At 46.7% G+C, this 17570-nt stretch overlaps 1 protein-coding gene across 2 annotated transcripts in view; it reads left to right on the forward strand.

Annotated features, from left to right (window-relative positions):
* The window catches only part of PNPLA2 (patatin like domain 2, triacylglycerol lipase), a 52196-nt gene that overhangs the window by 2655 nt on the left and 31971 nt on the right, over positions 1-17570 (forward strand). The window lies entirely within an intron of this gene.

A 17570-nucleotide genomic window follows, 5' to 3' on the forward strand; every position in this document is an offset into this window, starting at 1 on the left:
TCCAAGAAACCAGGTAATCTCTTTAAATAGAGAGGCTGAAAATAAGGGGGACAAGGGGCAATCACCTTTCTAAACCTGCTCTTTTTCAGGATTCAACCCTCTGTTTAGATGTTTCCTCTGGAACTTAAAAGGAAATGTAGCTTTACAGAATATCTCCTGCACAGGTATACAAGTCAGCAAGTTTTGTTTTGTTCGTGTATGCCATGGACAACAACTAAGTGAGCTCGTAGAGGGCCTTGTGGCTGTTCATTCCTGAGCTGCTTACGAGACCCTATAATACAAAGAGTTCAGTGATGCTGTCAAGGCTGATTCCCCACTCTGGCACTTCAAGTGCCGAAGGTGGGGGCCCGCGAGGATTTAAAAAATTAATACTTGCCACTCCAAGCTTGTATTAAACTCCCAAGGTTACAGCTTCTCTCTGACCTTGGCTTGGTAAACGCTGCCAGCACCCAAACAAAACCCCTTTTGGAATCCAGGAAGACGCACTTGGGAATTCCTTCCTGTGGGGTACCCTCAAGCCCTTTCACCCCACCCCCTTCAGGGAAGAGCTAAGAAACAAAAGAAATTAGCTGTTGCTGCCAGCTAGTAAAACATATGTTTAAACCTTTTAGGACACCAAAAATCCAATCCTGTTTTTAAAAAAAAAAAAAAAAAAAAAAAAAACCCACAAAGAAAAGAAAATACATCTGGAATTTAGGCTTTTGCTAGATTTTTAAAAGAGCAATTACAAAAATTAAGCACCCAAAATAGCTTTCTTGGGGGTTCAGCTTAAAGGTTACAAGCAAACCAAAGCATCTGGGGTTAGCTCAGAGGAGTCCATTAGCCATAAGAAATAAACAGTAATAACCCTAATCCCATCTTTGTAAACATTCCTGATCTACTTACACATTTGGGAGTTACAAATAAGTAGTTCTAGGATCTGATGATTTATGATCATACCTGCCTTAAAGCTTCTCATAGCATAACTGCTTCCTGTTCCTGTCTTTTCTGGAGAAAAACAGACACAAAGAGGAAGTTTTCTTTTCTCTTCCCCCCCCCACCCCATTTTAAAAAGTTCTGTCCTTCCCATTGTCTCTTTTGGTCAGGTGCCCATTCCCTTTCGTTTACCTGGGGGACTTTTTTAATCCTTTACAGGTAAAGCAAGCAGAGAACAGCTACCAAGAGGGACTGATAGCTAGCTGGCTGGCTGGGTGCCCATAAAAGGGACCAATTCTCCCCCCCCTTTCATTTATCATAGATGAAATGTCCAGGAAACTGTAGTCACTTGGTAGACTGGATTGCCAGACCTGTATAGCTAAGAAATGCCACCATGTCCAACATGCAGCAATATCATGGATTTTAAAGTGTTCTATGTAACTAAACTGAGAGTGTGTGTGTGTGTGCGCGTATACACACACTGAGGCATGTTTTGTGTATGGCTGCAAAGAATTCAGAGGTGAAGGGGTTAACAATGACTCACAAGCATCTGCCTCTTTATACTAGGATATAATCACACTCTAAGCTTGGGCACAATAACAAGTGGTTATACTTGCCACTTGGTGTTCCTCTCCCTTGATCCCCGGAAGTTAGGCCTCTCTAAAAGTTCTGTCTATTCGGTGGAACCTGCTGTGGTTTTGGAGTGGGGGGCCTGCATGCAATGGATCGGGCCAACTTGTGTGGCAAGACCAAACCATGTTTTACCTACATCAGGGACTTATAGGCCAGTGGCTCTCAACGTTTCCAGACTACTGTACCTTTCAGGAGTTTGATTTGTTTTGCATACCCCGAAGTTACACTTCACTTAAACTACTTGCTTACAAAATCAGATACAAAAGTGTCCCAGCACACTATGACTGAAATATGGCTGACTTTCTCATTTTTACCATAGAATTATAAAATAAATCAATTGAATATAAATATTGTACTTACAGCTCAGTGTATAGAGCAGTATAAACAAGTCATTGTCTGCATGAAGTTTTAGTTTGTACTGACTTTGTACCCCTGGTTGAGAACCACTGCTATAGACTGTAACTAGCTTTTCCCCCAACATGACTACTTCCACAGTGACAACCAGCCTAGATGTAACTGCGCCCTATGGGACCTCAAACACTTATTTGCAGGGAATTTGCCAGAATGTACCGTGGGTGGGGAGTATATAGGCCACCCATACTGCAGTCTGAGACTGTAGCCTTGCTCCTTGTGCCAGTTGCTCTGGTGGAGGGGGTAGGACTTCTTTAATCTATGACTTCCCATGGAGGAATCGGTCTAGAGAGAGCTGCCGCCGCCACGGACTCACCTGATGCAGCTGCTTCTCTGTCCACCACAACTTTGTTCAATGACAGAACAATTAGGCCATGTCTAGACGTACAGCGGCACAGTTGTGCCAATACAGCTCTGACACTGCAGTGCGTGAGGGGAAGATGCTCTGTGCTGACGGGAGAGAGCCCTCCCATGGGCATAAACTCTGCCCCCTCCCCCACAAAGTGGCAGAATCTATGTCAGCTGGAGAAGCTCTCCTGCTGACTTAGCGCTGTGCACACAAGCACTTAATGTTGGTGTAACTTATGTCACTCAGGGGAGTGGCTTATTCACACCCCTAAGCAACATAAGTTATGCTGACATAGGCTGTAGGGTAGACATAGCCTTCATTTCTACTCAGAGAATCCCATTGCCACCCTGATTTGCGAGAGAACTGTGTTGTAAACAAGAAACTGGGTGCCAGGAACTCCTGAGTACTGCTTTTCGCTCTGACACAGATTCCCTTTGTAGCCTCAAGCAAGTAACTTATCCTGTCTACCACTATTCCTGTTTGTATTCAGGTAACACCTATAGTATGCCAGGTGCTGTCCAGACACACAGTCCCTGCCCCCAAAGAATCCACAATCAGGGACTTCTATAAACTAGGATTAATAATATTTATTTGCCTATATCCTGGGGGGTGTTGGGGGATAAGTGCTGAGGAGAGACCAGCCTAAAACCAGATCCTCAGCTGGTGTGAATCAACACAACTCCACTGAAGTCAATGAAGCCAAGTTGATTTATGTCTGCAGAGGATTCAGTACCTAGATCCAAACCCTTCTGTGTTCTGTAGGGTGGTTTGAAATCTGATCTGAACTTGGTGTGTCCAGTCTATTTCTGTAGCTGTGTGTGGAGCTCTGTAGGTAGCTGGCACCTGTCATTTCCTGTTAATGGAAGAGCAGACGAGTCAACAGAACACAAAGTGGCTGACTCTGGTTTGCCACTGAAGGTAAAAGTGGCCTTGGTGCCCAGCTGGGGCATGTCCAATAGTCCCTGCACCTCATCCCTGTCATAAACACTTGACTCTGAACCCTAGACTGTAGTTCCAAGGTTAGGCTTGGAGTGCATGGACTGAATTACTAATGGGAGAGGATACACAGGTTGCAGACTCCTGCACTGGTCAGCAAAACAGCTTTTCTTGGAATAAGCTATCAGTGGCTGCATGACAAATGTTGGAAGCTGGGTGGTAGCAGGTGCTGCAGGATACCGGTTGCTCAGGGTTCTAATGCAATTGTGGCAGCTGCCCTGTAGTGCCCTCTGGTCATCAAATTAGAACACTAAAGTATCTTTGTGTTTCTATTGATTGATGACAAGCAGAGGGGCACTTCGGAGAAGCCCTGTTTGTTTGCCTGCAGATATGACTGAGGCTATGGTGCATCTGTACCTTGCCTCTGAACTCAACTGGACCTCATCATGCCATGTTAAATGCTGTCTGGGCAGGGGTGAGGTTCTCTTGTATGTTAGTGCATTCTGCCTGATTTCATTCTGTCTCAAAAGTCCTGATCCAAGTCAGTGGAAAGACTCCTTCTGCTAGCTTCACGGGGCTTTGACTCAAAGCCCCAAGGCCCCTACAGTCAGGCTTCTGTTAGCAGCATCTTCCCAGTCTGCACGTGGTCCCTGCAGCATGCAACTATCATGGTCTCTGATTGCCTCCAACTTGTCACTGGGTTAATTCTCCATCATCCCTGAACTAGGAGCAATTTATTTGTATTATGGTTGAGCACCAGTCAAGATCAGGGCCTCATTGTGGTGGAGGCTGTACAAACAAGGAACAGAGTCCCTGACCAAAGAACTGTTAGTTTAAACAGGGGCAAGATGCCACAGGTGAGTGAGAAACACAGAGCAAAGACAAGGGTGATAGTGGAAGGAACACAGTTGTGTATATGCACTCTATGTGGGCTCTTATTTAGAAATAATAAGGTGAACAAGAGGTTTTAATAAATCCCAAATGGACCTTCGCCTAGCTATTGTTAGGTATAGTATGCCTCCGTGGGCATCACAGTGGATTGAGGATTCTTCCGAGAGGGTCGCTGCATTGGTAGCATATCATCTACATCTGAAGTACGTAAGGCAGTGTCCTACACCAGTACGATGCCTGTGCACTTGGTGTGGAGCACATTCTACATTAGAACCCTCTTAATGTGAACTTGGATATCGCTAAATACTTGTAGTGTCGCAAACAACTTCAAGGCATGTCAATGTGCAAATTACAGCTGTGGGTAGCATGAACCACTTTTAAAATGTAGCCATGTCTGGGTCAGAGGAGAAAGCAGCTGTTTTTAAACAGTGGGGAAGTGAGATGGGGCAAACTTGGATATGAACTCTAGGGCAGAACTCTGTTCTTAGTGCCATGGGCTATTTAAACTGGGGACCTTCTCTACTGTGCAGTAAAATCTCTCCTGACCCCGCCCTTTGAGTTACCTATAACCATCTCCAATAATCCCATCGCACTGTTGATAGATCTGCCTTAAAGGGATGACTGCCAATATCAACTCTTCTGGACTTTGAACGTTTGGTTCTAGAGAACCTTGGCATTTTAAACCTGATGCTTAGACCAGCAGATCATCCTTTCTGCGTTATGTAACCTATAATGTCCATGGACCTGTAACCATCTCTAGTATTCCTGTAACATGCAATTGCTCTCTCCTGTAGAGTAGCATAAATAAATGCAGATTGGCTCTGCTAAATCAGCCACTTTTTCGAGGAGGAGGCAGCTTTGTTGTACACACCTGGTTACCACAAAAACAGGTTATCAATGATTCACCTGAAGCATAAATAATCTGACACTATCAGCAAATGCCATAAAGCATGTAAGGACTTCACCAGTAATGAGAATCCTGCACACACGGCTGTGAGCCAACATAGAGGAGGCCACAGATTTATGAGCAGGATAATATTGTTTGCTCATGACATTCTTTAAGAGGGTGTCCTTAGGTTAGAGGCTATACCAAGGTTTTATTGGTGTCATAGTTAAGACCTTTTGTCCCAGCCTTGATCTGGGACGAGGCAATGGCTATTTGATGTTCAGGTATATGCTCTCAGGTGATAACACAATAAGCTGTCATGTGACCACAAGGAAGACCAATGCTCAACACCAGAGACCTTTGTGCGGGCAGCACATTTTCCTTTCTGCTGAGGCTCACTGAGGTCAATGAACAATAATAACCCCCTGCTAAAAAGGACACCTCAGGAGTTTGTTCATAGCGTGCACACACAAGGGCTTATCAACAGACAGCAGAGATTACTGTGTATGGAAAATGTTGGACCAAATCCCCCATTAATAGACCTAGGCAAAGCCCCCCACCCCCTGAAGTCAGAGTGACCCCATCTTTCATTAGCTGAGGTCTGGCCAGCAAAGTGTAGATTGGGAGGCAATAGTCTATGATTTTCTGTGCAATTGTGGAACGAGGGAGGGAAATGGGACAGCCTGAAGCTGTCTCCACATGAAAAGGAGATTCCCCACCCCAGGTATAAATTGCGTAGTTGTGGCGTATGGACAGCTTCTTAAGATACTGGGAAGAACTTGTGTGGAAATCTGTAATTATGCGTGGTGCCTCACAAACACACTTAAGAAAGGGGGGGGCCCCTAAAACTTTAAGTAGCCACTATGGCCTTGTTTGGAAGAACTGCCACCTTGCATCTACATGCAAAATACTCCATTGATCAGTATAACCTACTCCAGAATCAGTAGAGGTGAAGCCCCAAGTCTTAAATCATGATGGTATGGTGCATCCACACAGGCACCATCTGCATGCCACCAAATCTGTCAGCTGGCAAATGTCCTTGGCTTGCAGACTGACAGTTTCCCTCCCACCGTGGTTCCACAGGTCCCTGACTTGCTGCCCCCTCATTAGTCTCCCCAGCTGGAAAAAGTTGACAGCAATGATGATTGATCATATTACTTGCTCATCTCTAGAGAGATCCTTTTAAGATCATGTGAGGCCTGCTTATAATATGGAAAGTCTTTTCTTTTGTTTGCCATTTGACTGTTAATGCATGTCAGGTTAGCATTTTATTTGAAGGGAAATGGTAATTCTATTCCATTGGCCTTTCAAAGGATTATATCAAGACTGACCTCCTCCAGACTGAATCAGTCCTTTTTCTCCCCCGAAATCTCTTCTCAGTCTGAAATCTCCCTTGGCTTCTCTAGAGCTGGAAGTGTTAGGTAGACCAAACTTAAGGCTTGTGAACCGTGTGTGTTTGTCCTGTAGCCCGTTGGATCATTTCCTCTAAATTGCGTGACTCAACCACATTAACTTCCAAAGCACTGGGTTTGCAGATGATTGTGGTTGGACTCTTGCCTCACACTCCCTCTCCACTCAGCCCAGACTATCTGTGCCTGACTCTTTTGCTTGCTGCCTTGCTGCTTCTGCCGTTTATACATGTGCAAAATGGGTGTAAGAGACCTGACCAGCGTGAGTGAAGCCTTCTGATGTAGTTGCATATTGCACATGCCCCATACTGCTGTAAGGGACCGTGCAAGTGGCAAAGCAGTGGAGTATCTGGCCCTCTGCTCTCATGAGCTGGCAGGGTTTGGAAACTGACAAGAATCATGCTGTCAAAGAGCATTATCTTTGGGAGTTTCAGCACCCCTTCAGCTCACAAGAACGGAGTGAAGACAGTGGGTGGCATTATGCGTGTGTGCTTGCTCCCCAGGCAAAATACAGCTGATGCCTGAATACTGAGCCTGCTGGCATCCTCTCACACTGGTGGCTTTTCTTCATAGCCTTTAAACTTACCCAGTTCAACCCTTTTGTCTCCCTCACTCCTTCAGTTGCTAAGTGTGCTTGGTAGCACAGAAGGGAGGGGAGCTGGACTGTAGCCTCAGAGCTCCCAGAATCCTGGAGATCTAGGATTGGTCACTCTGTAGCACTCTTGTCAGGCTGCCTGGCTTGTCAAGCAGTAACAAGTACATTAAAGGGGTTGGCCGATAGCAAAAAAGACGAGGAAGAGGAAACTAACTACTCTGTGGCTTTCGTGGGTAAACTTGATCCTGTTGCAAGAGGCCACAAAGTGATTAGAATGTCCTGTGACCTTTCTAAGATGGCTCCTGGGAGGAAGACACTAATCCACTGTATTAGAGCTTACCTGTGATGCTGAGGCCTGCCCTGCCAAGACACCTCTTAACAAAAATGAACGTGAAGATTCTCACTCGGATTTCCTTGGCAGAAGAACAAAAGGGGGTCTGTCTGGATCATGCTCAGGACTGGTTGCAGGCACAGCCAACAACTTGTGACATCTGTTCACAGTACTGTGCAGGTCGCATGGAACACGTTTCTGTGGAAAGTGATCTCCAACTAAAATGCCTAAACAAACCAGACATTGAGGTGATCCCAGCAGCGATTAATTAGGGCAGGTAACTTGTCTGGTCTAATCAGTGCCTAGAGGGGTGCAGTGCAGAAGTAAATTGCCATTACATTTCAGGCGCAGCCTTCTGCGGCTTTGTAACTACCTGTGATCAGACTGCAGGAACTTCAGGCTCTGAAAGGAATGATTCCGACAGACTATGAATGAAAGAGTAGGGACTTCGCTACAGACTAGTGTATTGGGCAGCCAATCTGAGGAGCTTTATAATTAGAAGCTCACTGTAGCCTGCTGGCCACCTCCCATAGTCTACAGCTACATCACTCATCCTCCATGATGCAGGGGATCATTACAGAAGGATGACTCCTCTCTGTCTCCCCACAACATGGCTAAGGGATTCAAATGCAGATCTCTCTCCAAGTCATGGTTTTCCCTTGCTAAGTCTTGGACCTTGTCCATGCTGGGAGTTTTGCCTTGATTCCAGCCATGGCCAATCAGTTTACGAGAGCAAACACCTAGTGTTGTCCCTGTGGACCATACCTCCTGTGATGAAACCAGGATGAGCTGCACCAGTACAAATAGTGGCTTTTCTCTGTCTATGCTGGTGCAGGTGCAGCTGTTGTGATGGCTGCAGTCTGGCAAGTGACCAGTGTATAAAACCCTGGTGAATGTGTTTTGAGCAGCCATTTTCCAGACTCCTGGTTGAGGTGGGAAACCTTGATTATTGTTCCTTGCTGTGAAGGGGAAATGAGTTCATACCACAAAGTCTCTTATCGTTTTTGAAGACCCCTGTTTGGAGGTAGGATTTGAAGGCTGCAGCATCTGGGAGACTTTCTCCCCTGCCAATTATCGTGGCTGAGAAGTGGGCTGAGAGGAACAGAAACTGATGAAAGATCTTAATGGTTGGGTGAGCCCTTAAGCAAGGCCAACATGACCTGCCCCAATTCACGTCTTAGTGGGGTCCCTGGATGCAACTTACTTAGGGCTTGGCTACGCAGGAAGGCTATGCTGGCATATGGTAGGGTGTAAATTTTAAACCACTATAGTTAAATTAGTATAATTCCCTGCATGCATGCATTCTGAAATAAGAGTGTGTGGGGGACAGTTACCAGTATAGTTCTACTCTGCCCTGTTGACAAGCCCTAAGTCTCCTAAAATACATGCACGTACAGAGAAGCCAATTCCAGGCACATTCTTAGCTCCATGAGGGCTCTGCTCTGCCTGGCAGGTCTCAGGCTAAACTCTGCTGTCTCATGATTCCTCAGGCTTCTATCCTGTTTAACAGCTTTGTAGGAGGAGCAGAGGGTTAGCTTTTAAACAGGGCTGCATGCTATGCTTTGTGACCAGTACACTCAGATCTCAGTTGGTTAGAAATGTCAGTCATTTTTTGTGCTCAAGAATCAGCTGCTTGTGGGCCATGGTGATAATCTTACCTTCATTTCTGGTATTGTAGCATCACAACCCAAAGAGAACCTGCTAACCTTTCAGCCCTTCCTCCCCACCCCCATAAGTAAATCCCATATGGAAAGGGATTTCTTGCAAAGCTAAATGTGTCCCTGGTCTCCTCCCAGGGTGACTCAGAGCAAAATTTCTCATTATGACTTAGTTGCTGTCAATTTGCCCTGTTGACCTAATACTGCTGGAGAAAAGTTGGCTGGTGTAATGTTGCTCTTAATACATACCCACATGATGGAAGGGCAAAGAGGACATAGCAAGTGGGGCCATAACAGGCGCTTGGCATAGCATAAGGTGGCTGGCATATAGTGCCAACTGGAAAAGCTGATCTCTTGTGCACAGAATGTGCTTGGAGCCTAACACTGCTCCTCAAGGGCCCTGTTTTTTTCATGAGGATATAAGCGCACATATATACTGCTAATTGTCTATGTTCTTTGCGGTCTTTTATCCCAAAGATAAATGATGCAGACCGTGTATTCTAGTGTGTATGAAAACTGTAACTCCCTTGTCTCCTGCAAACAAGTAATTTATCTGAAGGATACTGTCTTCTGTGTGGTGGTCCTGGTGCAGTGCTAATTAATGAGAATTGGTGCAAGCTCTTGAAGTCTTATTCTTATTGTGGTAGGTGCTGATCTTGGGTGGGAGGCTCTAGCAAAAGGAGACTTGTGTACATGCACATATTAAGAGATGAATCCCTGTGCTAAAGAAATTACAGCCTAAAGAGACTATTCAGACACAGGAAGTATTACTAGCCCCTTTTTATTGAGGCACAGCGAGATTAATGACTTGCACGAGCTCACAAGAGTGGCCTGTAGCAGAGGTAGGTATCGAACACAAGTCTTCTCAGGCCTAGTTCAGTGCTTTAGGCACAAGACCATCTTTCCTATCTGGGGAACGGGAATCTCTTTTCTCCACATTCAATGGGATTTGGGTTAGGACACTAATCCCTGGAGTAGATATATTTTAAACTTTGACCATGTGGGCCCAGGTGGGGTCGGAGGAAGAATGGCAAGGAAAGTAACTTGCTTGGTAATCTGACACAGCCAGCATGACTCCTGTGTTCATGCTCATCCCCCATGGGCTAGTTGCTATTAACTCCCCCAGGCCCAGTCAGTACAGGGCCTAGATCTCAACAAAAGCAGTCTGGCTTTCTCCAGTCTGAGTGAGTGACAGGAGAAACCAAGGTGATAAGGGCTGGTTCTCATCAGCTGACTAGGGCAGAAATTACCTTTGTTCTTTCTGCTTCCCAAGGCAGATGGCCTGGTGAGCTCTGCAGGGGTGGGTGAGCTCTGTGGGGATGTGCTATGTATGGTCGTTCTGCTTCTCTCCCCCCCCCCCCCCCCCAGGTTTTGAGGCTACATGAAATCTGTCAAGTACTCTGTGGATTTTTCTCTGTGCTACCCTCTACCCCTGAAAATGGGCACAGACTGACTGCTGCTGCTTTGCCTCTCTCTTGCCTTGCAATGGAAGTACAGAGTTCTGGCTGAAAGGCTGTCTGATTTCACTGCAGCTTCTCGAACAGTTGCACCAATGCTACAGGGCAGATACCCAACTATGTAAATCCATGCAGCTCTGCTGATTTACCCACATTGAGGAGCTGGCCTTAGCTTTTTGTGTGTGTTGGGCTCTTTCTCCCAAAGCAAGACTCCTCTGTGTCATAACCCTATTGCATCTATACCTTGGGGCAAGAGCATGTAGCCGATATCTCCTGTAGTGGAGGTGCGCCCAGTGTGACACATTTGTACCAGGACAGCAGCTTTCACTGTGCTGATCTTGGCTTGTCCTGCAGACCTGTCAGCTGAGCACCTGATTCTTCACTGCCTCCCACCTTGGGTAGTCACTTAACCCCAGGTGAAGCAGTTGTCACTCACTAGTGAGTTTGAGTGGTAGCATTTTACCTGCACCTGATGCACATTGGACTAGTTTCAACACCATTGGTTTTAGTGGAGTTGCTCCAGATTTGAACTGCAAGAGAATAAGGCCCCATTTTGCCCTGTGTGTGGTCATCTATGCCTGTACAAGGCAGTAGAGAATCAGGCCATTTAACTCTCCTGGAGGGGGCTTGGGGGTGTGTGTGTGTGTATTTGTCTCCTGTCTTCCTGCTTCTGGCATTTGCAGGGTGGGGACCTCAAAGAAATGAGCATTGCAGTTTACTTGGCATGCAGCTCCTGATCGATCTCATCTCCTATAAATGCCACATGGCAGAAAGTTCTGATCTCTCCTTAACCCAGGAGCAGGGGGTCAGAACAGAATCGTCCCTTGTGCTTAGTGGGTTTCATTCTGTCCCCACATCAGGGCGGTTCCACTGAGTTCTGGAGGGTTGCCTGGAGAGAGAGAGGGCTGAAGTTGGCTCTTCAGTATGTCTTGCTAGATTCCTGGGTAGAGAGGGTCAGTCTTATTTTAAAACCTCCCTCTTTTGTGCTTTGTTCTGCCATGCCAACATCTCTCTAATGCTGCATTGCTGATCACCGTATTAAGACTTAAATAAGGGAATTATCTTATGAAAGAAAAGATGATCCAGGCTGGTGTAACTGCTTTAATCCCAATAGCAACAAAGCAGAATGATCCTGGCTGCCAGTCTAAGCTAAGCTCTTCTCTGCCCCCTTGCTCAGCAGCAGCTCCCTTATACATGGCTTGGCATAGGCAAGTATTTCAATGCCTGATACAAAGGCAGTAGTGAGTCAGACCGCTGTCCACATGACTTACTATTGTGCAATGCCTTGGACTCTAACATAAAGGTTTTAGATGTAAAATGTAACTAAGAATGGCAGCTTGTACAGTTCACCTGCCTGCTCCCACTAGCTCTCTCCAGTGTACTGTTTAGCTGAAAAAACACAATTGAATTCCTGTTAGCCCTTCATGGCCAATATATCCTGCCTTGCACTCTGGCAGAGTTGCCAGCTGAGTTCCAACTATGCAAGGCAAACAACTGTGCTTACATATGGACTCTGGGACGGTGTCTTACCGTGCTGTGTATGCGGGGTGGAAGGTAGCAGCATATGGGATGATTGACTTGTGAGAGCTGAGGCAAAACCCAAAGTGGCTTAAATCCATTTTTTAATCTACCATCTCCTCTCTCTGCAATGGGGCAGGGAGAGGGGAGAGACCTATTTCTAGTTGAGGTTGATCTCCGAATAGGAAACTGGACCACAGCTGATGGCCACACCTCCTGGTCTCCTAAAGGCTCCTTTTGGGGTTAGTCTTTGGTTGTGTGTGTTAAATAAACTGTGGCCAGTGGGTCTCTACTCAGACTGAAACAATTAGAATAACCTGTACGTAATACCTATTTATTAGGGAGGAGGGCTGGCCTTGTGGCTGAAGCACTGCCCTGGGACCCAGGGGAGGGAAGTCCAGTTGTCCGCTCTGCCATATTCCATGTCTTTCGGCAGGTCACATGAAGCCAGACCTCCTAGTACTTGGCATCTATAGTCTGGGTCAGATGGATGCTGAGCCGTTTTGAATCAACCTGCTGAGCCCTTTTGAATATCTGGCCTTGATTGTGGGGGTTGAGCTCCATCAACATTTGTTCCTTGATCTCTCAGCTTTAGCCACTCACCTGTAAAATGGGGGTGTTGAAGAGTAACTGGCCCCTTTGAGAGAATGGGTTCAAGTCACCTGTGATGAGATGGATGGGGTCTGATACAGGGCACCTGGCCTCTAGAATGACCCAGGCAACAGGAAAGAGCAGCAGAGAGCTGGTGAGAGTTGCATGAGAGCCATAGTCAGGAGCTGCTGGGGGGGAACTAGTGTGTAGAGAACTGATGCACTATTTGGGGAGTGCTATGGATGGGAGTCATTGGAGAGAGATGGCCAGAGCAGGGAAGCCCTGGTGAGGAGAAGGCTTGTGCAGAGGCCCCCCCCCCCCCCCAATAAAAGGGAAGAACCAGCTCAGCCAGTGCAGGCTGAGGGTTGATTCTGGAAGGAGTTTCCCATGAGTAGGGGTAGGACTTGTCAGCAAAGGGGTTTCCAGAGCAGAACACTGCATCAAGCTCTCTTGCAGAAGATCTAAGTTGCAGGCTGTGGGAGAGGAGTTTCAGGGGCATAGAGGGGCAGAGGAATTGAAGTGGGACTATTGACTCTCTGGTGGGTGGCCTGGAGATGGTCCCTGGTGTGCAGCTGGAGAACTGCTACATTTTAATCTGTTTTACTTTGGGGTTTTGAGAATCGTCGTAATCTGAAGGATCTGCTGATAGTTGCATTTATACTAAAAAATTTATGCCCAGAAGCAGGGCTACAATTAGGATGGTAATGTTTTTGTCCTCCACCGAGGAGGTGACAGTCAAGTTTGATTGGTGGTAGAGAAGATAAGGAAACTCAGGCAGCCTCAGGGACTGTAGGAGAAACTGAGGCAGGATTTATCAGTCTTGCCACAGGAGGGCACCCTGGTGGGGACAAGTCTGCCGTAGAGGGTAACAGTACTTGCTTATCTAGATAGGGGGACTGTAACCAATCCCTTATTCTGCTCCCATTGAAAACTAGAGGGAAATGAGGCGGAAAACTCAAGGGAAAAAAGAGCAGGCTATTTGTGGCCTATGGCCAGGCTTTCTAGGAACCCTCCTTCGCAGAACTGTTTGTACAATGCTGTATCTGAGTTCTGCACAGGCCCTCTGACGAATGAAGCATTTACCATAGGAGTAGCGGATTATGCAACCAGGCTGACCTACAGGTTGACCTCGAGGGGAGGGGAGGGGTCTGTATTTACTATGTTTACAGTTTAGAAAAGTCTCCTTTCTCACATGCTCATCAGGAACAGTCAGCCAATCCCCATCTCATTAACAGGTGCCAAAGCAGTGGGGTGGGGTGAGGGGAGGGACTGAATCTATTCAGGAAAGAATTTTCTGTAGTATCTGGCTGATGAATCTTGCCCATATGCTCAGGGTTTAGCTGATCGCTATATTTGGGGTCGGAAAGGAATTTTCCTCCGGGGCAGATTGGAAGAGGCCCTGGAGGTTTTTTGCCTTGCTCTGTATCATGGGGCATGGGTCACTTGCTGGAGGATTCTCTGCTCCTTGAAGTCCTCAAATCATGATTTGAGGATTTCAGTAGCACAGATATAGGTGTGAGGTTTTTTGCAGGAGTGGTGTGTGAAATTTTGTGGCCTGCGTTGTGCAGGAGGTCAGACTAGATGATCATAATGGTCCCTTCTGACCTAAATATCTATGAATCTCTATTTAAAAATTAAAAAAAAAAAGTCCTAGAGGAACTCTTTGTACTAGTATGACACTCCTTAACATGCTTGGGTTTCATAAATGATCATACCGAATGCCTGCAAAAGATTCATGCTAATTCTAACTCAGAGGTAGGCAAACTATGGCCCGCGGGCCACATCTGACCCGTGGGACCATCCTCCTGGCCCTTTAGCCTCCCCGGCCAGGAGCTCGCCCCCAGCTCCTCCCCTGCTGCCCCAGCCCCTGCAGCCTCAGCATGCCGTGCTGCCAGCGCTCTGGGCAGCAGGGCTGCGAGCTCCTGCCAGGCAGTGCGGTGGCATAGCTGGCTCCAGCCGGGGGGTGCGGCTGCCAGACATGCTGCTCTGAGCGGTATGGTAAGGGGGCAAGGAGCAGGGGGGTTGGATAAGGGGCAGGGGATCTCAGGGGGCAGTTGGATAGGCATGGGAGTCCCCGGGGGCCTGTCATGGGGCGGGGGTGTGGATAGAGGTCAGGGGACAGGGAGCAGGGGGGTTGGATAAGGGTTGGGGTCCCAGGGGGCCAGTTAGGGGACAAGGAGCAGGGGGGGTTGGATGGGTGGGGAGTCCTGGAGGGGTAGGAAGTGGAAGGGGGCGGATGGGGGTGGGGCCAGGCTTTTTGGAGAGGCACAGCCTTTCCTACCAGCCCTCTATGCAGTTTTGGAGCCCTGATGTGGCCCTCAGGCCAAAAGGTTTGCCCACCCCTGTTCTAACTCCCTGTACAGGACTCTGGAAATATTATTTTAAATAGTTTATGATCTAAGGATTTATACAATTTCTAGACAGCAAACAAAATTGAAAAGGTGTAGAACATGAGACACTAATGCCCGTGAGAAATCTGACACCCACCCCTCCACCCAGACAAGATACAGTACATGGTTCTCAAAAAGAAAAGGAGGACTTGTGGCACCTTAAAGACTAACCAATTTATTTGAGCATAATCTTTCGTGAGCTACAGCTCACTCATCAGATGCATTCAGTGGAAAATACAGTGGGGAAATTTATATACATAGAGACTATGAAACAATGGGTGTTACCATACACACTGTGACCAGAGTGATCACTGAAGGTGAGCTATTACCAGCAGGGGGGGGGACCTTTTGTAGTGATGATCAAGGTGGGCCATTTCCAGCAGTTGACAAGAACGTCTGAGGAACGGTTGTGGAGGGGGGGAATAAACATGGGGAAATAGTTTTACTCTGTGTAATGACCCATCCACTCCCAGTCTCTATTCAAGCCTAAGTTAATTGTATCCAGTTTGCAAATTAATTCCAATTCAGCAGTCTCTCGCTGGAGTCTGTTTTTTTTGAAGTTTTTTTGTTGAAGTATTGCCACTTTTAGGTCTGAAATTGAGTGACCAGAGATTGAAGTGTTCTCCAACTGGTTTTTGAATGTTATAATTCTTGACGTCTGATTTGTGTCCAGTACATGGTTCTGGGATGCAGGAAGCAGTCGCTGCAGAAAAGCCATGTATGACACCAAGTGATCTACAATACCTGCTCTAGAGATGGGGAAACTGTGGCAGACACAGTAAGGCATAGACTGTTTTCAGGTGATCTGCTGCCTGGTCTTCACCCACAGGTGGGCCAAAAATACACACATGGTGTTGCTCACAGCACCCCACCTCCACATGTACAATACACTGCAGTTGCAAACCCCTGATAATGCCACTGCTCTGTGTATGCAGTTGTTCGTATAGGCACAAGTATCTGTGCTTGTGAAATGCAGGTGTAAGTGTGTGCACATGCCTGGGGGAGGTTAAGGCCTGACAATCTGGCCATAAGTGACATGTCCAAGGTCATGCAAGTATCTATGGCAGAACCAGGACTGGAACCCAGTTTGCCTGCCTGCTATGATATTCACTGTTCCTCCCACAGTGAATAGCCTGGTATAGGTTCTGTGGTGTTCCTTCAGCATGGATGTCACCTGTGAAGCATAGGAAGAAAAAACTGAAATGTCCAAATCTTGTCTGCACTGTTTCTGTTCCAGATTCTAAGGACCTGTGACTTACAGCGATTGCTTGTTGGCTTTTCATGGAGTTAGTTTTCTGTTCATTTTGGTGGTAGGTGAAGGAATCTCTTACCTCTTCCCTTCTTGGCATGGTGCCCCTTTTCCCAGTTTACTCAAGAGCTTTGACATGCTCCCTTCCCCTTCTGGATTTCCTAGCTTTAACAGCTGATCAACATTGTAAAAAGTCCAACCAAACCCACTTCTTGCTCCGCCCTAAGGAGCCCAGAAGAAAGTGACAGCATGAATAAAAGCAACAGACAGCCTGTAAGAGACAGCTAATGAAGAGGACTGCACCCTCCCAGTTACACTGCAGTGTGATTCCCTGGGTTACCCTGTAAGAGGCAGAGATGGCTTAACCTTGGAATTCAGGGAATGGTTTAGTTTGCAGCCATGCAAGGTTCCTTGTAAATGGTGAACAGAGACCATTCTGGCAATCAAGTTGCCCAAGGAAAAGTTCCATAAGCAAATCTTCTCTCCCTGTGAAATTTCCATGCTGCTGATTTTGCAAATCCTGTTGCGGTGAATCTTGTTTACATCTCAAGTTGGCCAGGAAATGGTTTTCCAGTCCCTGGAGAGGGTGGTGCGTGTGTGTGTTTGTTTTTTTTTTTTTTTTTTTTTGTTGGTTTTAAGATTTCAAAATCTTTCCCCATCATGAATCAGGATGAAAAGTCAATCTTAAAAATTCTCATGAACCAAGCCAAAGAATTTCTGGTTGGGTCAATCAAAATGTTTTGTTTAATTTTGACCTTTTTTTTGTGTGTGGTTTTTTCTTCCACTTTTTTGTTTTGAAATTTTAGTTAATTTATACTGAAGTCATTTGGAACTGAAAAATAGAATGTTTGGAAACTTTGACTCGGGAGAGTCGTTGCAATTGACCCTTTCCCACCAACTGTTCTGGTTTGACAGATTAGTATTCTGATTTCCGCCCGCCGCTCAAAAGCCCCTGAGTTGGAAAATTCCAGATCAGCTCTGTTTAAAACATTTAAAATGGAAACATAACCATTCTGGCGACAACTGGGGAAATAGCATGTGACTTACCCTCACTATTCAGAAAGCAGGTGAGTGTAACCACATGGACCCCCATGTGGAGTGAGCAGAGCACAATTCAGTTCTATGCTGTTTGCTCCCTAGGAAAAGCAGACAAACCCTCCAAAAAGCTGTTCTGAGCAGGAGAGAGAGAAGGGGGAAGTAGCAGGGAGGAGCTGTAATGCTTTACCCAAGCAGGTGGAAGGCGATAAGGCAACTCCTGTAACGCTGGAGGACGAGTCCGCTTTGGGGGCAGGCGGGGGGGGGGGGGGACATACATTCTTCTCCTTATTATGAGAGTCTCGGGGAAGTTGGG

This window comes from Natator depressus, chromosome 6, assembly GCF_965152275.1.
Source record: "Natator depressus isolate rNatDep1 chromosome 6, rNatDep2.hap1, whole genome shotgun sequence".
Taxonomy (NCBI): domain Eukaryota; kingdom Metazoa; phylum Chordata; order Testudines; family Cheloniidae; genus Natator; species Natator depressus.